Source organism: Schistocerca piceifrons, chromosome X (assembly GCF_021461385.2).
Source record: "Schistocerca piceifrons isolate TAMUIC-IGC-003096 chromosome X, iqSchPice1.1, whole genome shotgun sequence".
Classification (NCBI taxonomy): domain Eukaryota; kingdom Metazoa; phylum Arthropoda; class Insecta; order Orthoptera; family Acrididae; genus Schistocerca; species Schistocerca piceifrons.
In genome coordinates, this window is record NC_060149.1 from 166,593,008 (window position 1) to 166,614,874 (window position 21,867).

The 21,867-nt window shown below is 43.0% G+C and overlaps 1 protein-coding gene across 3 annotated transcripts in view; it reads right to left on the reverse strand.

The window, feature by feature from the left end:
- Positions 1-21,867, reverse strand: part of LOC124721341 (exocyst complex component 1) — a 274,341-nt gene that overhangs the window by 243,129 nt on the left and 9,345 nt on the right. The gene's annotated exons all lie outside the window — the stretch shown is intronic.

Sequence of the window (21,867 nt, forward strand, 5' to 3'; positions counted from 1 at the left end):
ACTTTTAAAGATGTACATGACATTCATTTTTCATTCCATTATTTCATTGTAAGATCGTAATCGCAGCATGAGATGTACAGCTTCAGGATGCTCTTACGAAGGACAGCCATCAATCAAGTGGGTATGGTATCCACATGAAGTGTAGCCGCAGCCATCTGCACCTTCGTTGCATGACTGCTTCAAGTTGGTCTCCTCGAAGTGTAGGTTGTTGGTTTTATGTTTTGTGTCAGGTATGTGTTCACACTCTGGTTTCCAAGAGTTTGGGTTTCTCTGTTTATCTTCTCTGAACTCCCGCATCACGCTCTGAAAGATCCTTTCTCTCAGCTAGGGTGCATCAGAATATGAGGAGGGTATCACATTCAGGTACTGGGTTTCTTCTTTTAATATCCAAATGAATGTTGCGCATGAATGCTATCCACAAGAAATAAACATAAAGAAAAGGAACAAAAGTTGCTTCTTCTGTAGTGGTAGCTTCTCACCACTTGGAAATGAAATCTACTTCACAGCAATACGTAACCATCAGTTTAAAATATAGAAAATAAAAGCAAAGAAAAGATTTCTCCAACAAATTACATAACATTTCTCCTTTGACTATTTACAGTTTTCTTGACTGGCGTGTATATATGTGGCTTTATCATGCTTGCGCTCCTCAACTATGTGTAAGTCGCTTTTCCGAACATGAAATAATACAATGTGGAACGACTCTCACTTTTGAGGTAAAGTGCAAATAAGAAATTTTTGGAACCACTGTTTGTACTTAGGATGTTTTTTCAAATTATGATGTTTTCCTGAATATACAAAATGAATGCTTTGAGGTCTGCCAGTTGTAGCGTAAAAATGTAGTAAACACACTGTCCGAGTAGCCACATGTAACTATTGTTCTTCACGGCACGGAACAAGTGCCAGCCCGAGTGTAACTCATTGTCAATAGTGATCACATTCTCTGTCATCCTGTTAATAATCAAAAGCTTTTTCCTCGTTCAGTTCCATATCACGATGCTCTCTCTACAAACGAAGGTGTGAGTCAGTTTGTCTATAAGGTGACAATGGTTAATTTTATGCATCTTTTTGCCTGTGGTGATCTTTTCATTTAAAATGTCATACTATACATCAGCTATGTCCAACTTAAGAATGGGGTTGGTGATATTAGCCCATATATGTTTCACGTTTTATCCAGGTGTTTCTTTTCGATCAGATTTCTTTGCTGTCTCTTTGTCCGTTCAAAGTAAAGTATAGAGGTACTAAAATGTTTAGGCAACTGGTGCAGGTGATTTCTGTGAAGTAGACACGGACGTATCCCAGCTGTTGGTTGATGTGCCCAACATTAATTGGTGCCCTCACATCCTGAAGTGTTAAGTAGCTGAATAGACTCTTGGATGTCCCAGTCTGGTCGCAACTGATTATTTTGGATGTTCTAGTTATGAAGACTGCAAGACACTGAGTGCGTACATCCTTTATACCTAACCCGCCTGCAAGGCGAGCCAGTGTTATTGTGTGAACTGAAGTTTTGAAGATATTTCCTCTCCAAACAAACCAATATATGGCAACAAGAAACTTGTGTGTAATGTCAGTGGGTATCAGTAACACATCCGCAGCTCGTGGTCTCGCGGTAGCGTTCTCGCTTCCCAAGTACGGGGTCCCAGGTTCGATTCCCGGCGGGGTCAGGGACTTTTCCTGCCTCGAGATGACTGGGTGGTGTTGTGTCGTCTTCATCATCATCATTTATCCCCATTACGGTCGGAGGAAGGCAATGGCAAACCACCTCCACTACGACCTTGCCCTATGCTCTGTAAGGAAGTATGGGACTCATCATCATCATCATCATCATCATCATCATCATCGGTAACACGGCAGCGATATGATAGATTCTACTAAGAACGTACATACTTATGAACTGCACTCTTTGGAAGCGATTGAGGGATCTAGTCTTGCGTTCTTGGAGTGTTGCTCTGACTGCGTTGAGTATAAGTTACCAATTTGTCTCTGTCATCTCGCACGGGTCCGGTAGCAAAGTCATTCCTAGTTGCAACTAAGATGATACCATGCATTCATCGAGTGGTCTGAGAGGAAGAATTTTAGATTTCTGTTTATTTATCATTGCACCTGAGGACTGTGCATGCATTGTGGTCATGCAGTGTACCCTTTCAATACCACCTTTATATTTGCAATGACGCTAATACCATCGGCATATGTATGGCAAACTGTTTTGACATCAAACACCTTTAGGCCTGCTAGTTATGCATGCAGATTAAACAGTAGCAGTTCAAACAATGACACTGATAGAGGGCAGTCTTGGTGAACAGATTGTTTGATGGGCACACGACGGGTGAGCTGACCGTTAACCTTTATTCTAGACATTCTTCCAACAATGCATTTTTGTAAAAGCTGAAGGAACTGATTATTAAATCCCATTCTGTGCATAACATTTGTTAAAAACTTGTGGCAAATTCTATCAAAGGCCTTGTCAAAATCTAAAAGCATTATCCCAAATTTCTGTGCTGAGTCACTATATAACTCGCAAATGCATGAGAAGTAAAACTCTAACGTGCGCATTACACATCATGACGATTTATCACGCAAAATGATGCATGGAACATGTAAGTAAGTAAGTAAGTAACTTAACATTTACAGATCCATGTTAAATGTAAGACATCCCAGTATGCACATAAAACATTCGTCATGGATTGACCTGTGCCAATGTTCGTCTGGTATAGGCCAATAACTTTCGCGAGAATGGGTTTCAGCCTATGATTTAATAATCGAACCAATGTGTTAAAATCAGCGTTCAACAACGTAACTGGTCGAAAATCGTGCAAAGAGCTGTTGTGCGCTTTTTTGGGAATCAATACCACCAAGCCTTCAGTAAATTCAGTAGGAAAGGGGTCATCTTGCAGCAATTTATTATACATAGTTGTTAATTCATCAGCAACATGGTCCCGGAAGTGTGTATAAAATTCCACAGAGAGACCGTCTAATCCTGCCGCTTTATTACGAGGTGAACCTGTTATTACAACTCGTAGTTTCTTCATTCGTGATATTGTCTTCAGCATTAACTGTCATTGCAATGGGAGATAGAAGAACTGCTTTCACTGATGAGTATTTCCGGTTCTACATAAAGTTTTTTGTCTGTCTGTCTATCTGTGTGTGTATATATACTCATGACCTCGTTCGTTTTGAATATTTTGGAGTAGCTTCTGCTTTCCACGTTTAGCTTCTCTGATAATATGGAAGATAGAGAACTTTTCCTGCCCAATATCAGTCCCAGTCCGCGGCCTTACTTTAGGGCCGTCCAAAGACCGTCGCACCAAATTTGTAATTTTTGCTTTAATACGTTTGAACCTCACGTTTTGGCTGTGATCTGTGCGGAGTACTATACAACTCGCGAAAGCATAAGTAAAACTCCAATATGCGCTTCCTCCGATATGTTTTTCCCGGGCATGTTAGATCACACATTTCTTTACTCGTGGCTTAGCGAACTCTGTCCACCAAACTATACGCCGTGCGTATCTCGCTTGAGTGCACATACACTTTTTCCGAGTGTATCTGATGGATTGTTGCAAATCGACATCGTCGAGGAGGTTGAGATTTAACTTCATACACCGCGTCCCAAAATGGTTGTTTATTTATTGTAGATGACATATGGTAATCACAGTAATCAGAAAAATTTACATCCCATATCTCATAGTCAATTATATTGTGCAGGAATCCTTTCGTAGCGTATATTCTGTCTAGTCGACAAGCTGAGGTATTGCACACATACGTGTATGCCTGAGCCCGTGGAAGAAGATGGATCCAGGTGTCTATCACACCTTGACCATCAGTTAAAACTTTTAACTCGTCACGGAAGTTAAAATTCGGGTCTGATCCTCGCGGCGTAACACACAATTAAAACACCCGCGTGTATACCTTGTCTGACGTTACTGAATAGCCTTACTAGGTTCTCTGTAAAATTCGCGTCTGCCTTCGGACCCAGTTGGAGCATATCAACCAAAAGCAACTCATTTAGTTTTGTCGTGATTCCGCGTCCTGTTTCAAGCAATGTGTCTAATTCACACTGCATGCCTGCTTTGTACAGTATCGCTGTCCCACAGTCATCGTCTATGTTCACAATGGCTTCGTATCCAGTAATATTTTCTCCTTATTGGAAACAACTTCCTGTAACATAGTTATGTAGACGTCTGCTGCGTACAAGTAATAACGTAAACTGTTCCATTTAACGTCTGAGAGAATCCTGTTACACTGATTGTACCATTACGCTATGCAACTTACCCAGATCTTAATAAGACATATACAACATCACGCGAAATTCCGAATTTTTTCGTCGATTACTTGCAAACGAAGGTCCACCAGGGCGAATGGCGGCAGGGTGTGGTATCTGGGATCCTAATCCACATCACCGAATGAATTATATCAAAAAGTCGATTCCAATTTTGGGGGGAGGCGGGCGGCTCTCCTTGTTAGTTTATAATTTTTTTCACAAAAAAACTTGAGTAAAAAAAGTCTTTGTTGGGTCCCAAAGGTTATCTGTGATCGAAGCCTCAGAATGGACAGCAAACACTACTAACATTCCCACCAATAGAGCTGCTTCATCACGACTCTGGTAAGTTTGACATTATTGTGCAAAATTATTTCGGCCTCGCTATCACCATCATCAAGTTCCATATTGTCATTTCAAACTGTTTTGTTATTAACTACTTATTCCTAATATTCAATATTTAATATTGTCTAAATACTTCACAAATAAAAAAGATTTTTTCACACGACCAAATCACTTTCTTCCACTACTGTACAGGGGAAAAAATGAAATTTACAGTATTTTTTCGATGTTCACGATAGTGTCCCGCGTAATCAATTTCTATTACGTCAGTCCCTTCTTAATCCGTGTGTTTCATTTTTGAGCAACATTAATTAAGGCTAGTCCATAATTTAGAATTTTGTCTGTTTTTTTTGTGATGCGCAGAAACCTGAAATTCGAAAAACTGGTTATGTGTATCCTGACTTTTCAGTGTACGCCAGCTCCAAACACAATATTAAAACACAACCACCTTTAGTGGCTACATTTCATTTACTTAACTTGCTGAACATCGAAGAAATAGCGAGGTGAAACTCAGCTTTAATATCTTTCCTACATTTTAAATATCATCTCTGTTCAGTTTTACGCACGTGTTCTCCAATAAAGAACATAGCCCAAACAAAGAAAATACTTGAAGATATCAGGGTTGCTCCAAGCAGCATTGCCAACTTGACGGATTTCCCATCCAATTTGACGAAATTTCACGTTGTGTGACGGGTAAAATTTAGTTTTGACGGTTTTTTTTACGAATATTATTAAAAATGGGCTTTTTTGACATTTTTCTGGTTTCATTTAATTCTGAAAAAAAAAGTTTCTGACAAGGCGACCCTCCATACTGTAAATCACGGATTTTGATGCGCTTCAAATATGTTGTAGAGGCACTTACCCTGAGTACCTGGCTATCTGGTTTTTTAGTGACGGGCCTTGGTTTTTGAGAAAATCGATTTTGAAGTTCATTGTCCGCTCTATACCTGTAATATTACATATATCTCCAGCAAGTCAGCGTACCGCACCGGTAAAGGTTCACGGCTACCGCTCTGGAGGTACTCTGTTCGAATCCTGCTCATGTACTAATTTTTTTGTTTTCAAAATCGACAAAATTTTTCAATTTTATTTCAAAGGATATCAACAAACAGTGTAAGGTGTGCGAAATTATTCAGATATATTCAGTTATTAATTTTTTCAAATATTCATTCCGTTTGTGGTTCGCAGTTGGAGTTCCAAATGTTCGTACAACAGTCGCTTCATGTATTACCAGAAATCGATCTCCACCCATTATCGTCCCCTCTTCCATGAATACCGTTAGCCGTAACGGGAACCCCAGCTCCTAGGCCAATGAGGATGCGAGCTGCATTCCTTTACGTTCGCATCTAACTACAGCGTCAGTTTCTCGCAAAGCGTCTCTAGTGCCGTGTGTTAGAAAAATTCTGTGAAATGGAAGAACCAAGTGTTTCTGCAGTAGTGCAGCCAGAAGAAGATCCACAAGTCGAGGAGTTGAACGAAGAATCAAAAGGCGAAATCACAAATGCCATTAAATACGCCGAAAAGCTACTTCGCGATTGGAATCTCATAACGAATACACCGCCTAGTGTGATATCTGCCAATTCCGTTGCAATTGGCGATGAGATATGTATCGTAATACAGGATCTCTTGGCCGAAAGATAGATCATTATTGATGATGAATTGATAGATTTCAACTAAAAAGATGAACTGGGAGAATATGATTCGAACCACAAACGAAATGAATATTTGAACAAATTAATAACTGAATATATCTTTGTAATTTCGCACACCTTGCACTGTTTGTTGATATTCTTTCAAAGAAAATTGAAATATTCGGTCGATTTTGGAAAAAAAAGTACGCGAGCAGGATTCGAACACGGTACTTCCAGAGCGGTAGCCATGAACCTTTAGCACTCCGCTACGCTGACTAGCCGGAAATATATGTAATATTACGAGTATAGAGAGCGGGCAATGAACCTCAAAATCTATTTTCTCAAAAACCAAGGCCCGATAGCCAGGCACTCAGCGTAAGTGCCTCTACAACATATTTGAAGCGCATCAAAATCCGTAATTTACATTATGGAGGGTCCCCTTGTTAGATAAAACTATCACGAATGCAAATCTTTGTGCACCTGCAAGAGTGTGCCATGGATGTATTGCACTAAAACTCGTAAAGCTTCACTTCGTGTGATGTAAAAACGGGCTGTATTTCTGATTTGTTCATTCAAATTAATTACATGAAGGATATAACAGAAAACTGAACTGAAAATAACTTCTTAGATTTCCTTCCTATTGAGAAATGTACATGGCTATTTTTTAGCTAACAGTATTAAACATCTCTGATGACTGGAAAACTCAGAAAAAGCAAACATAATGCGGTGAGCAGTAGCAGGAATCCTGCAACGCCATCCGAGTGGAGGTAGTTTGCCATTGCCCTCCTCCGACCTGTTACGAAGTGTCGAGCGTGTTTTTGTACTTAGGGGATGACTGCGATGAGTGCTGGTGCTGTGTCGTGTTTGTGTTCTTATGTATGAGGAGGGAGAGGTTGAAATTCAGTGCTGGCACATAGCGTAATTCTCTCGAAAAGCATGAAGGGGGTCACCGAACTTAACATTCCCATCCGATGGACGAATCATCATCAACAGTGTCATATGTCTTCTCTTCATGAGAGATGTGGAGAGGTTTGGAATTTAAATCCAGGACATTGGCGCAAAAACTGGCGATCAGGAAATTTAAACCACCATCTCTCCTCCCCTGGCCGGCCAAATACTGGCAGCGAAAGTATCCTCCACCATCAGGATTCGAACTGGCTTTAAATATACGATACGTGCCTCTTGCACCAGCAGCACACTAACAAAAATATGCTTTGCTCTACGAGTTATTGCCGCTAATACTAGAAAATATGCTGCGTGGATGGTGGATTGCGGGGGCAGAGAGACGGGGGGGGGGGGGGGGGGGGAGAGAGAGGGAGAGAGAGAGAAAACAAGCTCCATTGCAAGCTCCCAGTGCAGGCAACATAAACCTGTGTTTTGCGCTTCCATGAGCTCCTGATAACCGGCTTTCTTTTCCGAAATGGCGTAGAAGATAGCCCGCGTGATGAGCCAGCAAGTGCACCATCAAGCATTTTCGTAAAAATCACAATGAACCTAGATCAAAAAACACAGACAGCTCAGCTCATCAACGATGACGACGACAATGCAGTCAACACCGGATAATGGTACGCTGCGCGGTTAGCAACGAACATCTGCAAATCACTAAGGCACGAATTCTGCGGCTGCTACAGATCATAACTCGGGAGCTGCGTACCAGGTTACGGACTACAGTGTCGTAGTGAGTTATTGCGTGTTTAAAAAATAGTGTGTAATGCTCTTTTTGTTTGTTTTTACGACTGACTGAACATGTCTGAGAAGAATGTCAGGCGGTATGTACGACAATTTATAAAAGAATGGTGAAGTAATAAACAATTAAAGGGTTGGTTGTTAGAGTTGCCCGGGGAACCTAGTGGTGCGCGGTGTAAATATTGCCAATGCAACCTGAATGTGTGTGTGTCAGATTTACTTCTACATGGAAGTCGTAAGGCACATTTAAAAGCAGCTGAACCTTTTTCATCTTCACGACAGCCAACATTGCCACTTCAGTCTGTGAAACATACGCACGAACGTGCACTGCTGGAGCTTCTCTTACATCGTTTGTAGTTAATCACTATGCAATTAGATCCGTTGATCATCTTTCAGATCTAACCAAGAATTTTTTTCAAAGTGCTGACCATGCATCTCTCTTACGGCTACACCGCACGAAGAGCCCTGCTTTGATCAGGAACATTCTCTTCAAGCACTTTAAATCTAAACTGCAGAACAATGTTGGGAATGGACATTTCAGTCTTGTTATAGATGAATCTACAGACATTGCTGTTACAAAATTGTTGGGCGTCCATTGTAAATTTTTCAAAACAACAAAGCTTTTGAACTAGAACAGGGGAATGCTGGATGTATTGTTAATGCAGTAAAGTCATTACTTTCAGATTATGGTATAGATATTAAACAATTGAGAAGAATTTGTACAGATAATGCCTCAATAATGGTGGGTATTAACAATGGGGTTTTATCAGAAACTGAAATGTGAGGTCCCTAATCTTGTATTGATCCCCTGTGTTTACCATTCAGTTCAATTAGCAGTGTCCTCTGCTGCCCAAATGCTACCAAGGAATCTTGAATTCTTAATTTGTGAACCTTATTCTTGGTTTTCTAAATCTTCTTCTCGACAAGTCATGTATAGGGAGTTGTTTAAAGCAATAAATGATGGAGCCGAACCTCTTAAAATTATACACAAATCAGACACAAGGTGGCTATCGATCGAAGTTGCTGTTAATCGCATTTTAAGTCAGTGGCTTGAACTGCAGACACATTTTGAAATATCCAGACAACTGCTTCTTAGACCAACAAGAGAAGAATGCCACAAGGCCAATAAATCATTCCAATCAAGTACAGCAGACCGTTCAAAGCTACTGCAAGACTTAGTACTTCTTATTTTAGGTCTTACGAGGCAGATTGTTGTCCCTGGTGTTAAGGGGGCTTTGCTAACAGTAGACGTTAGAAAACACAAATACCCTAATATTTATCTTGGCCATGAAGTAGAGGATTCATTGGTAAATATGATGAAAGAACATAAAATTAACGCAGAAAGCGAAAACGTTTATCACAGTAGACGCGAAGATTTCTGCTTTGCTTAACAAAGGAGCTCCAGAAACGATTGCCGAATAATGTCAAGGTTTTGCAAAAAATGTGTATAATTAATTGCTCCAGAATAGTGTTTGAGGGTGGTGAAAGAAAGTATAATCCCGATAGCCCCGTAATTTCAATTACCTGACACAGATATAACAAAAATTGACTTTCAGTCCTCAAAGTTAACTACTGTTCAATGGAAAATGTCGACAATACAGTACAACGTTGACAAGAGATCGCATCATATAAAGACACCAGTTCCAAAAACCAATTCAGGAGCTCTCAGATTTTGCAATGATGCTTTTGGTGTTACGGTGGTCAAATGTCGAGGTCGAAAGAGCATTTAGCATGCTCAACAATGTGGAAACCTCCCTCAGGAATACACTTAAAACCAATACGGTAAACGTAGTTCTCACTGTGCGTGCCGGACTTTGGTGTGTGAACAAGTGCTGCCATAATTACGTCTTACCAGAGCATGCCTTGAAGCAAATAGGCACAATGGCTGCGTACCGAGGAGACCAACAATCCATCACGTCAACTGAAGAAGAGGCAGAAGACGATGTGTATGAACTGTTGTTATTTTAATCAATATAAGTGAGTAAATATCTTTAAATTTGTGCATCTTCACGTTTTCGTGGAGCAATGGACTGCTCCATTAAATTTTGGGCGCGTTGCGCATAATTTCTGTTTCTTCTTCTAGTATTTCGTCTGTATACTGTCCAGCCATTTGTCTATCGGCTCATTCTGAAGATGACTGAACGTTATACAGCCAAAATATTCGAAGCAGTAGCTGAATGCGTGAGACTGCACGCTCGAAATTTAATGGAGCGCATTTAAATTTGCTTCTTATTGTTCCATTAAAATGTGATGTAGTTACATAATGTCACATATTTTATATTTTGGCCGAGTTCAGCGGATTTTTAAATATTTGTCGGAATTGTAAACTAGGAATGAGTACATGTTTAAAATAAATTTTAATTTCTTCTTTTTATTTGCAAGAAAATACTGAGGTATCTGATTTTGACAGATTTTGGCTGATTTTTTAAATGTTTGCTCGAAGCGTAAACAACGTAATGAGTGCAATGTTTTAAAATAAGTTTTGTTTTTCTTTATTTTTGCAAAAAAAATGGAGATATTTCATTTTGACGGATTTTTGGGTGTTGGTTTGACGGAAAAAATAACGACGTGTTTGCAACACTGGCCCCAAGTTTCCCACAGTGAAACTGCCGGACAATTTCCAGATACCGTTTTAGCATTTTTTTTTTTCCTGACAAATTTTGAGAGCTGTACAGAAACAGGCAAAAAAAAAAGTGCGGATTTCTGTATTTCTGAGCATATTATTAACTCCTATTGTGAATTAACAGCGAGTTATTGTCTCCTTTACAGGATTTATGATTTGGAGGTTAACAGCAAGCTTTTGCACATTCTCCCATACAGGATTTATAAACTTTTCAGGCGAGATAATGGGTCAGATCGGACACGAAAAGTAAAAGGAATACGTTGAACAACAAAACAATAAAATTTGAAAAATAAGAACGACAGCACTGGGGTACTTCTAGTGCCATTTCTCTGCCAAATAATACTCATTGTTCTGTCGAATAGTAAAAAAAAATTACAAATCAATCAATGAAACGCAGTAAAAATTCTTTTGTGAGAAAAGTGATATCTTCACCAATTCTACTCAATTCAGTGGACTTATCGGTCAGTATCAGTGACATTTTGCCTTTCAGTTCATCAACCTGGGCGATGGACCGATTCCGCCCAGCTCTGTCGACTTCGTCATCTTCACATTGCTTCTGCTTTAAAGCCTCGCTTACCGATATCGTGCATTGCGATAGTCCAGTATCATTCTCTTGCCAGCGTCAATCTTGAAGACATCGCCAGCCGATTTGAAGCCATCATATACATGACGTATGAATACCAATGACTTGGTTGGTTGATTGACTATCATATACTCTTTCTTAATTAAAAAATAAATAAAACCATTGCTCTACAAAGGCTTGACCATGGCTCAAAATGAGAACTTTTGTACAAAGCGAATGCTGGTAAGTCTCTCGAAAAGTGATCAATTCCAGTCTCACTTCTGTTGTACAAGGTGACAATTATTGAACTATACGAAATAAAATCGTCATAACTTCTGAACGGTTTGCATTAGGACGTTCAAATTGGCCGCGAGGCATGATGGGAAACAGATTGTGCATTATGGTCTAGTTCAGCGATTAAACCTACTGTCATTCGGATGAGTTCGTCAATAAGCAAAACTGGCGCATTTGGGGGACTGAGAATCCGCTTTTCGCGATCGAGAAGTCTCTTCACCCCACCGCAGGTGACTGTGTGGTGCGCAGTATCCAAATGTGTTCAAATGTGAGAGAGTTCTTAAGGGACCACAAACTGCAGAGGTCATCTGACCCTAGACTTACACACTACTTAAACTAACCTATGCTAAGAAACACACACACACACACACACACACACACACACACACACACACACACACACACACGGGAGGACTCGAACCTCCGGCGAGAGGGGCCGTGCAGTCACTGACGGCGCCTCTAACCGCGCGGCTGCAATATCCAGTCATGGAATAATCGGTGCTATATGCCTTGATGGCATGATGACTACCGAATAGTGCACGAAGGTTTGGAAGATGACTTCATTCTCATAATCCAATGTGACCCTGATTTCGACAAGATATGGTCCATGCAAGACGGAGCTCGACCACATCGAAGCAGGAGAGTGTTTGATGTGCTTGAGAAGCACTTTGAGGACCGCATTCTGACTGGCCGCCATACTCTCCAGATCTGAACACATGCGACTCACTTTTACGGGGCTATATTAAAAACAATGTGTACAGCAATAACCCAAAAACCACTGCTGAGCTGAAAACAGCCATTCAGGTCATCGACAACATCGATGTTTCAACACTTCGGCAGGTCATGCAGAACTTCGCTATTCGTCTGCGCCATGTCGTCGCCAATGATGGCAGGCATATTGAACATGTCATAACCTAAATCCGAATATCTGTAGGGACGTTTACATGTTGAATAAAGTGTGTGCACGCCGTAATTTGTAATTAATTTACGTTTTTTTCATACAGCTCAATAATTGTCACCCTGTAGGTTGCACAGGGGCCCGTAAACGCATGCTTACCATGAAGTTGTGAGAACTCTTTCTCAACTCCATCACAGTCCTTAGCAGTCATACAATTCCACGAAGAGAATTTCTGTAAGAGATTTGAGATTCTACTCTTGCTAGTTCTTGGGCTGCTATTTACCACAGCTGGATCACAAAAACTTATGTATCAACAAATGCTATACTTCAAAAGTGACTTTAGGAAGAAGTTCGAGCACATTTTAATCACAAATGTTCCTGCAATCAGTCCTGAAAGTTATATACCTTTGGTTGCCACTTTTATCTTTCTCAGCTCAGTCAGTACAGCATAACTCAAGTTAATTTCTTCGGCTGGAATAAGATTAGCTTCATCATCAAGTTTTACATCACATATCGCTTTCGTGGCAGATAACACATCAATGTAAACTACTATGGACATCACGTCAGCAAGAACAGGAGACAAAACATCAAAGCATTGCACAGGATAGGTGCCATGGGGGCCACACATTGGAGTTCCCCGAGAAAGGGCGTTACTGCTCTAGCGAGAGAGAGAGAGAGAGATATTTTAGCCGGCAGCAGAGGGCTTTCGAGGTACTTCGACATCATTCGCCAGGTGTTAGTATCTATTTTAACTTTGTGCTACTTTGTCCACGCAAGTCTTTAGAACGCGGGCAGATAATTTTTACATCCCAATCGTCCACACCTTCGTTTTACAGCCAGCGCACGGGGCAAGCGAAGTGACACTGTGCAAACTCCGCCTTCTTTTGTCAAAAGACGCAAATTTTAACATGCCAACAAGAGAAATGAAGTTGTTACTCGAAATTCGCCACTGATGAATGAGTGGTTTTCAGGTGACAGCAAGTTTTAGTGTCTGCATGTATAATGAAGGAGCTGGGTCAATGACCACATCGATAGACTTGGGTACTGTACCATGAAATAGATTGTTTGTGAACACTGAGAGATGAACATTACACTAACAACAACATAAAAATATAGGGCATACAGAGTGAGAGTGGTAACGTTTCTAGATATTATTCTGACTGTGGATTGGAGTGTTATAAAAATCATGCTACAAAATCTGAAATGAAGTTTCAGAAAAAAATTCTTCGTTTGTGTGACCATACTGACTATAACAGATTTATACACTGAGGTAACATAACTCATGGGATAGCAATCAATATACACTTATATAAGTAGTAGGGTAATGCAAGTATTACAACACTATGTTTGTGAGGGTTACGTACATTCAGGAGCAAACTTCATTGATTTATGACTCCCTGAGGTTGATTTATATGCCACTGGGGATAATCTGTCCTTCTGAGAAACCCCCCAACCCTCTGTGAAATCCTCAATCTCTACCCCTCCCTCTCGCCAGTACAAGCACACTTTTGATATCAAATTCATTGACCAATTAATTAAATCGATAAATTAATTAACTCTTCCCATTCTAGGAAATCCCACAGCCCCTCCCCTCCCCCACCTGGAACTTGGCGACAGACAGACTCAGTCTGTGTTGAAGAGGAAAGATCTCACGAACAAAATTCAAGTCAATGTCAATTACATAGCAAAGGATATACTGTTTATAAATAAAATTCAATTCACAGAAGTTGGATCTTTCTTTTATTTCGTGGGAAAACCATCATTCTCTGCTGTTTATTTAATTTTGGAAGATGTAGGTCTCGTAAAATACATCGAAAAGAAGTAATTAAATACATAAACAATTTTTTTTGATCACGCAAAGAAAACTGTCACGAAATCAACATTAACATAACTCACCGCATGTAATTACACTGTTAATCTGATCATGTCTTCGCACCGACCGCAAGACGGACATGCTAGGGGCACCAGCCACACCGACTGCCTCGCATATCCCCACGTGCACAAGTTGGGGGAGAGGCTTGCAATGTAGGAAACAACTTCATCCTATTCTGCTACCTCAGAGTGAACCAAAGGTGTTCACATTGATGTATGGCCCTCAGTGAGCTAGTTCACGAAACTGCCGCAGAGGACACTTAAAATGCTCCCCCCCCCCCCCCCCCCTCCTGCACTAATTCCCTTGGGAACTAATAATAACACGGCATTCACCTCTGTCCCCACCTGCAAACTGGTGGGAGCCAATAGGAACGTGGGAACACTAAATCCCGTCACGCGATAATGATGATGAGTGATATAAGACAAATGTGCTCTCAGTCGCAAATGGTTCAAATGGCTCTGAGCACTATGCGACTTAACTTCTAGGTCATCAGTCGCCTAGAACTTAGAACTAATTAAACCTAACTAACCTAAGGACATCACACACATCCATGCCCGAGGCAGGATTCGAACCTGCGACCGGAGCAGTTGCTCGGCTCCAGACTGTAGCACCTAGAATCGCACAGCAACTCTGGCCGGAGCTCTCAGTCGCAGTCAGTCAGTGGAAGAACCATGAAGTGTCAACAGCAGCTAAGATCCCTATTTGCCTCTGCATCAGAGAAGATGCATAAAAGTAAGTACTCATTACATGTCTTTGGTACTATTACTGCTTGTAGCATTTCTTCCTTTTCTTTGTCAAGATCTCTTTCTTTGTTCAATTCTTTGTCATTGTCTGTGGATGCATTTGTTTTCTTTCATCTTTGTTCAGGAGCAGTCTCCAGTGTGTCTGGACCAGCAGTGACTTCCAGCGTGTCTCGTCGGGACCTGCAGCAAACTCCGACGTGTCGGGGCCAGCAGCCTCATGGGATCCTATAGCACCTGACCAGCAAGTTGGAGCAGGATAACGAACTGCTATATTCCATCCCACTCATCAATTTGTATAACGAAGAAACCCACCCAGTCCCCGACTCTCAGACGAACTGTGCTCGTAGCCCTACACCACATGTTGCAAGTCAGTACTATTCACTGACATACGCACCATCCCAGAACATTCCAGTGTTACTGCAAGGACAGTGTGTTGATGTGGTGGATGAGAAGCTGCTGATTCCTTCCAGTGCACTCATGCTTTTCACTTCAACTTATAATTTAACAGCTAGTAGTTCAAAGTGCCAAAATAATGGTAGAGAAGCATCAGAGGTCAGTGACTGGTGTGTTGTGTTAGAAATCGAAAATGCACCAACAAGTATTAAAGTGCAGTTTATGGAGTTGGAATGGGATGAACTGTGTCATGCAGAAACCTACATCAACCAACAGATGACCCACGAGTATTCTCCTTCTCCGGACATTTACTGTGCTAGCCTGACGTTATGTATAACATCAACATATGATGAGGTAACACTCATGGTGAGATCTGGATGTTGATCCATTTATCTGTAACACTCCTCCATTACAAACTTGTTTGGCCTACAGATGGTGCTATCCTTCATATTGGAAAGACTGAACCATGGGCTGCCAAGTGTTCAAACTGTGTATAAAGATACTGCGAACTCACTCTGTGTGTATAGTGTGCATAGAGATGATTTAGAACTTTGTATCAATACAGTGTCAAAAGGAGGAGCTAGAGGAATAGTCATCAGTTTGAGAAAAATACATGCAGAATGTAGTGCATACAATTAACAATTATTAAGAAAATACTGTAAAAAATGGATCAGTGGTTTTTGTAGTTGATGTAATGAAGCCTATGTATCATTGCTGAAATATACATACAATCGCAAATTCTGTGTTATTTCTTACTTCATAACCCTCTCATTATAATGTAGCTGCAGTATGCATTAGCTCAGTCGGTAAGATGAAATGCAGTCGGTATCATGGCAAGGTGGGTGAAGCATTAGGATTTTGTTGGGATACGCCTAGCCGTAGAGGAAAATTCAAGGACTTATACCTGAGAGTACAAACCACTTTTGCGAAGAAAACTGAGGACAGACGTAACCATATGAGGGTTGTCCACTAGCATCAGAGACAAGGAGTGTGGGAGGGCATATTTAGCATGAAGGGCGCAAAATGGCAGGGGCAGTCCAGCAAAATATGGATCACCATGAGTGGAGCCCTGCAACTACAAACGGGGGAGGGTAGCAGCTCACTGCGGAGTAAAAACCCATGGGTCAATTTAGTATGGCCATACAAAGACGGCAGAGGATGGTAGAGTCCCATCAGGAGAGAAAGAGGGAAGAACACCACGTGGTGGGAGTCTCCTTGATGGTGCAAAGTTTATTAGACAGGGGGATAGCCTACCAAGAATCAGCAAACACTTCAGCAAAATGGGATTTGATGTAAAGCTGCAAATCCACCCATGGAGGGGTTATGGAAAATGGCAGGGTAGGTGCCTCGCCCCCCCCCCCCCTCCCGCCAGCCAGATGATCAGGGAGTTCATTACCCAGGATACCTACATGCCCAGATACCCAAAGCAAGTCAACATGAACAAGCAGCATCACCAAGATCAGTGACAAGGTCGGGGATAGCAGAGACCTAGGTGTGGCGGGAAAACCGAACAATAGCCTGAAGGCCACTCATTAAGTCCATACATAACAAAACCCAGATGAGGAAGGACTGTTTAATAAAACAGAGGGCCCAATAGCTAGCCAACAGTTCCGCACACATGGCAAGCAAGAGATGGTGGTCCATGCCAACAGAAGATGTGAAGGCATATACCACATGATCAGTGGATTTAGAGATATAGGTGTAAAAAACAATGGCATGCTGAAACTCCTGTAAGTGTGTTAGGAGCAAACAATGAAACACCATTGGAACAATGGAGGTTTTCAGATGCCATGGGAGATCCGTTCATATCTGTAGCTGAGGAACTAACCAAGGGTGGTTGGTCTGGAGAGAACATAGGGAAAAGGACAAGGAGTGGAGATGAAAGTCACAGCAGAGAGAAGTGAGCTGGGGCCCAACAAGTAAACACACCCGAAGGCAGGCAGTGGGCAGACAATGGCCTGAAGCCATCAAAAGAATAGAATACAATAGGAGGGGTGAGCAGGGGAAGAGTGGATAGTGATAGCATAGGACACCACGAGCTTGGACTGCTGAATTAAAAGGGGAGGGATCCCAGCATCAACCAAAAGATCATTGACAGGGCTAGTGTGAAAGGCACCGTTGGCTAAACAGATACCACAATGACGAACTGGGTAGAAGAGGAGCAGCATGGAAAGGGGCAACCGATCCATAACCTTGATAACCACAGTCCAGACAAGATAGAACTAATGCCCTGTAAAGGCAGAGAAGGGCCGAACGATCAGTCCCCCAAGAGGTGTGGGCAAGGAAGCAAAGAACATTGAGTTTATGAAAACAGCCACCTTCAGATGAAGGATATGGGGCAAACAAATAAGCTTGTCATAAAAGATGACCCAAAAAACAGAACCGACTGTATACACGGAGGAGGATAGTCCGATCTGCTCCCCTGCACCACATAAAACACATAGAACAAAAAGGAAGTGAATACAAAGAGCTGCCAGGTAAGAGGTGCGGGAAGACCAATAGAGTTTCCTATCAAACATGAGTTAGTTGGTTGGTTTAAAAGAGGGGGCAAAGGGACCGAACTGCGAGGTCATTGGTCCCTTGTTCCCGGTAAAATAATTACACAAGGGAAAGAAGAAAAGAAAGGAGATGTACAACACAGTAAAGGAGAAAGGAAGAACCAGAAGAACGACAGGACAACCAACACTACTATGGACAAAACAGGAAAACAAAACCACAGAGAGGAAGCAAGAAACAGGTAGAAGGGGTAAAAACATGAGAGCAGATGACCGTGGCTCGCCAACAACGAGAATAAAAAGAAAACGCCAGCCACTCTGTGACACATTAAAGCATCCTCCCTAAAAGCATTACAGTGGAGAACACAAAGGCACAAAGGACATGTGCGAAAACTTATATAGAATTATAAAACACACCATCATATATAAAACATAAAACTAAATTAGCCGATGAGGTGTTGTCAGCTAAAATTAATGGCAATGAGTCCAGTAACTGAAGAGTCCATCGCGGGGCAGCCAAAGAAGGACAGCTCACCAAGATATGGGCTACTGTCAGCCAACACTGAGGTGGGTCATCACAGCGCAGGATGTAGCCGTGTGTTACCGAAGCGTGGCCAATGTGAAGCTGGCAGAGAACCACAGAATCCCTGCGAGAGGCCCACATGGTGGACTGCCACACATTCACAGTCTCCTTAATGGCACGCAGTTTCTTGTGTGTGCTGAGGTTATGCAATTTCGTCTCCCAAAGCCACCGACCCTGATGGAAGCCACCCTGACATGGAGGCAATAGGCCACGTGACTCCGGGACCCAACCCCACCCCCAACACACCATACATTCCAGCAGCTTACAAACAATGTTGGTGAGGCTGATGGGCCGATAGCTACACACATCAATTGGGTTTTTACCGGGTTTGAGCACCGGAATGATGGTGCTCTCCTGCCACTGCGATGGAAAGACGGCATCGCACCAGATCTGGTTGAAGATGACGAGGAGATGACGCTTGTAGTCAGATGAGAGAAGTGTAATCATCTGACTGTGGATCCAATCTGGCCCATGAGCTGTGTCGGGGCAATGTGCAAGGGCACTGCGGAGCTCCCACTCTGTAAATGGGGCATTATAGGATTCATTGTGGCATGTAGTGAACGAGAGGACTTTCCCTTCCAGCCGCCATTTGAGAGTGCAAAGGGCTGCGGTTAATTCTCCAACACAGAGACTCAAGCATAGTGCCCAGCAAAGTGCTCAGCAATCGTGTTTGTGTCAGCTGATAACACGCCATTTATGTTAACACCGGGAACACCTGGTACCCGAAAACATGTTTGATCTTGGCCCAGACTTGGGAAGGTGACGTATGGCACCCAGTAGTTGAGACATGTTTCTCCCAACACTCCTGCTTCCATCGTTTGATAAGTCGGCGGGCGTGGAGCCGTTTAAAGGCTATGAGGTGTTCCAGGGATGGGTGCCGCTTATGCTGCTGTAGAGCTCGCCGACACTCTTTAACTGCTTCAGCGACTACCGGTGACCACCAAAGGACTGCCTTTCACTGGTGGGGGGGGGGAAGGGGGGGGGGGGAAGGGGGGGCACCCTAAGGAGCGAGGGATCATATTTTCTGCCACAGAAACGATTGTTGTAGTCACCTGCTGAAGCATCACATCGATGTTCCCATGAGGGGGAGAGTCAGCGTTGACAGCAGAGGTGAAAGTTTCCCAGTCCGCCTTGTTTAAAGCCCGTCTGGGCAGGCGTCCCTGGGCCTGACACCGGGGCATTGACAGGAAGATGGGGAAGTGGTCATCACAACATACGCCATAATGTGCTCTCCAGTGGATAGATGGGAGAAGTCCTGGGCTGCAAATTGATAAATCAATGTCAGACCAAACTGCGAGGTCTTGGGTTCCTTTTTCCCGGTAAAATAATTACACAAGGGAAAGAAGAAAAGAAAGGAGACGTACAGCACAATAACAAGAGAATGGAAGAACCAGAAGAACGACACAAGGGTAATCAACACTACTGTGGACAATACAGGAAAAGAAAGCCACAGAGAGAAGCAAGAAACAGGTGGAAGGGATAAAAACAAGAGAGCAGATGACCGTGGCTGGTCGGCCATGAGAATAAAAAGGAAAATCCAGCCACTCTGCTCTGTGACACATTAAAACATCCAGCCTAAAAGCAATAGAGTGGAGAACACAAAGAGAGAAAGGACATGCACTAAAACTGATATAGAATGAAAAAACACACTGCCACGTATAAAGCGTAAAACTAAATTGGCCAATGAGGTGTTGTCAGCTAAAATTAATGATGACAAGTCTGGTAATTGAAGAGTCTGTCGCAGGGCAGCCAAAGGAGGACAGCTCACCAAGATATGGGTCACTGTCAGCTGGGTGCCGCAACGACACTGAGGTGGGTCATCGCAGCACAGGAGGTAGCCGTGTGTCACCCAAGCGAGGCCAATGTGGGGCCGACAGAGAACCACAGAGTCTCTGCAAGAGGCCTGCGTGAAGGTCTTCCACAAATTCGTAGTCTCCTTAATGGCACGCAGTTTATTGTGCGTACTGAGATTATGCCATTCCGTCTCCCAAAGCCGCAAAACCTTGCGGCGTAGTACTGAAAGCAGGTCAGTTGCAGAGAAGCCGATCTCCATAAGCATTTTCCACATAGTCTGTTTGGCCAGCCTGTCAGCAAGTTCATTGCCCGAGTTTCCGACGTGACCTGGGGTCCAGAAAAACACCACTGAACGACTTAACTGTTCTAGGGCACAGATGGACTCCTGGATGGTTGCTACCAAAAGATGATGAGGGCAGGCTGGTCGATAGCTTGTAGGCTGCTCAAGGAGTCAGTACACCAGATTTAAGCTCTTATGGGGCGTGATGGTTACAGAAACATCCCCCAGCTTGTCACAAGGAAGTAACGCCCGTGACTGGGCAGAGGATGCTGTTTTTATTAATACTGACCCAGATCTCATTTTGTACAAACCCTCCACCTCCCCAAACTTGTCCTCTAAATGATCAATAGAAAACTGAGGCTTCACCATCATGAAAGATTCCAATCAGCTCTCGAACATACATTCCTCCCGTGATGTGGCCAGGGAGGGGAACGATTTGGGGTTGGACTTCTGTGCATTGGATCGAGCCCATGAATGCTTAGAGACTGCTGGTGTTTGACCACCAGCAAGAGATGACATACTACACTTCATGGTGTGTCATCTGTCCTGATGCCATCCACTCCAACCAGGGGCCCTCCTCATGGGCGGCACCCAGCCGCAGCAAAGGCCACCTAACAGGAAGGCCATTGCTGTGAGTCCCGATGCCCCAGGGTGACGGGTGTCTACTCCTCGGCATATGTGGGGAGTTAACAGCACAGGCATCAGCAGAGTGATCCTTGTGTGGTCAGGGGGGCTACAACCGACAGTGTACATGGCGGCCCCACCACAAAAGACTGGCTACCCCGCTGGATATGAGGCGCAACCAAGCAAACAAGTCCATTATCATCGTCAGCGTAGAAAACGATACTGCACAGCTGATGGAAAAATATGCACCCAGGAGGGTGACCTCACCCAACTGTTGGAGAACAAGCAGAAGTGCAGATCCACGTCGACGAAGGATGCGATAAGTCTCAGCACATGATGGACACCATGCACGGCGCCCTTCCCCAATTGGCTCACTCTTCAGGAAAATTTTGAAAAATGGAGGTCAAACCCTACAGGGGACCATCACATAAAGGCCAAAACATGCGAGACTCCTTTTAGTCACCTCTTACGACAGGCAGGAATACCTTGGATCTATTCTAACCCCTGGACCCGCAGGGGGACCAAAGGGGATGATGGGTATTGAAGTTGTAGAGCAGCAGAAAGGGAGGAGGTTGAGTAGTAAGTTGCAAAACGTCTGCCCTTGTGACAGCAGAAGATGAGGGTGAGTAGACATTGCAAAGAGAGAAGGAGAAACCGAAAAGGGAAAGACAGACAGCAACAGCTTGAAGCTGGGTGTGCGAGGAAATTGTGTGACTATAGATGCTGTCTGGAAACAGCAACATGACATCCCCATGAGCTGGACACCCACCTCAGGGGGAAGGTCAAAACAG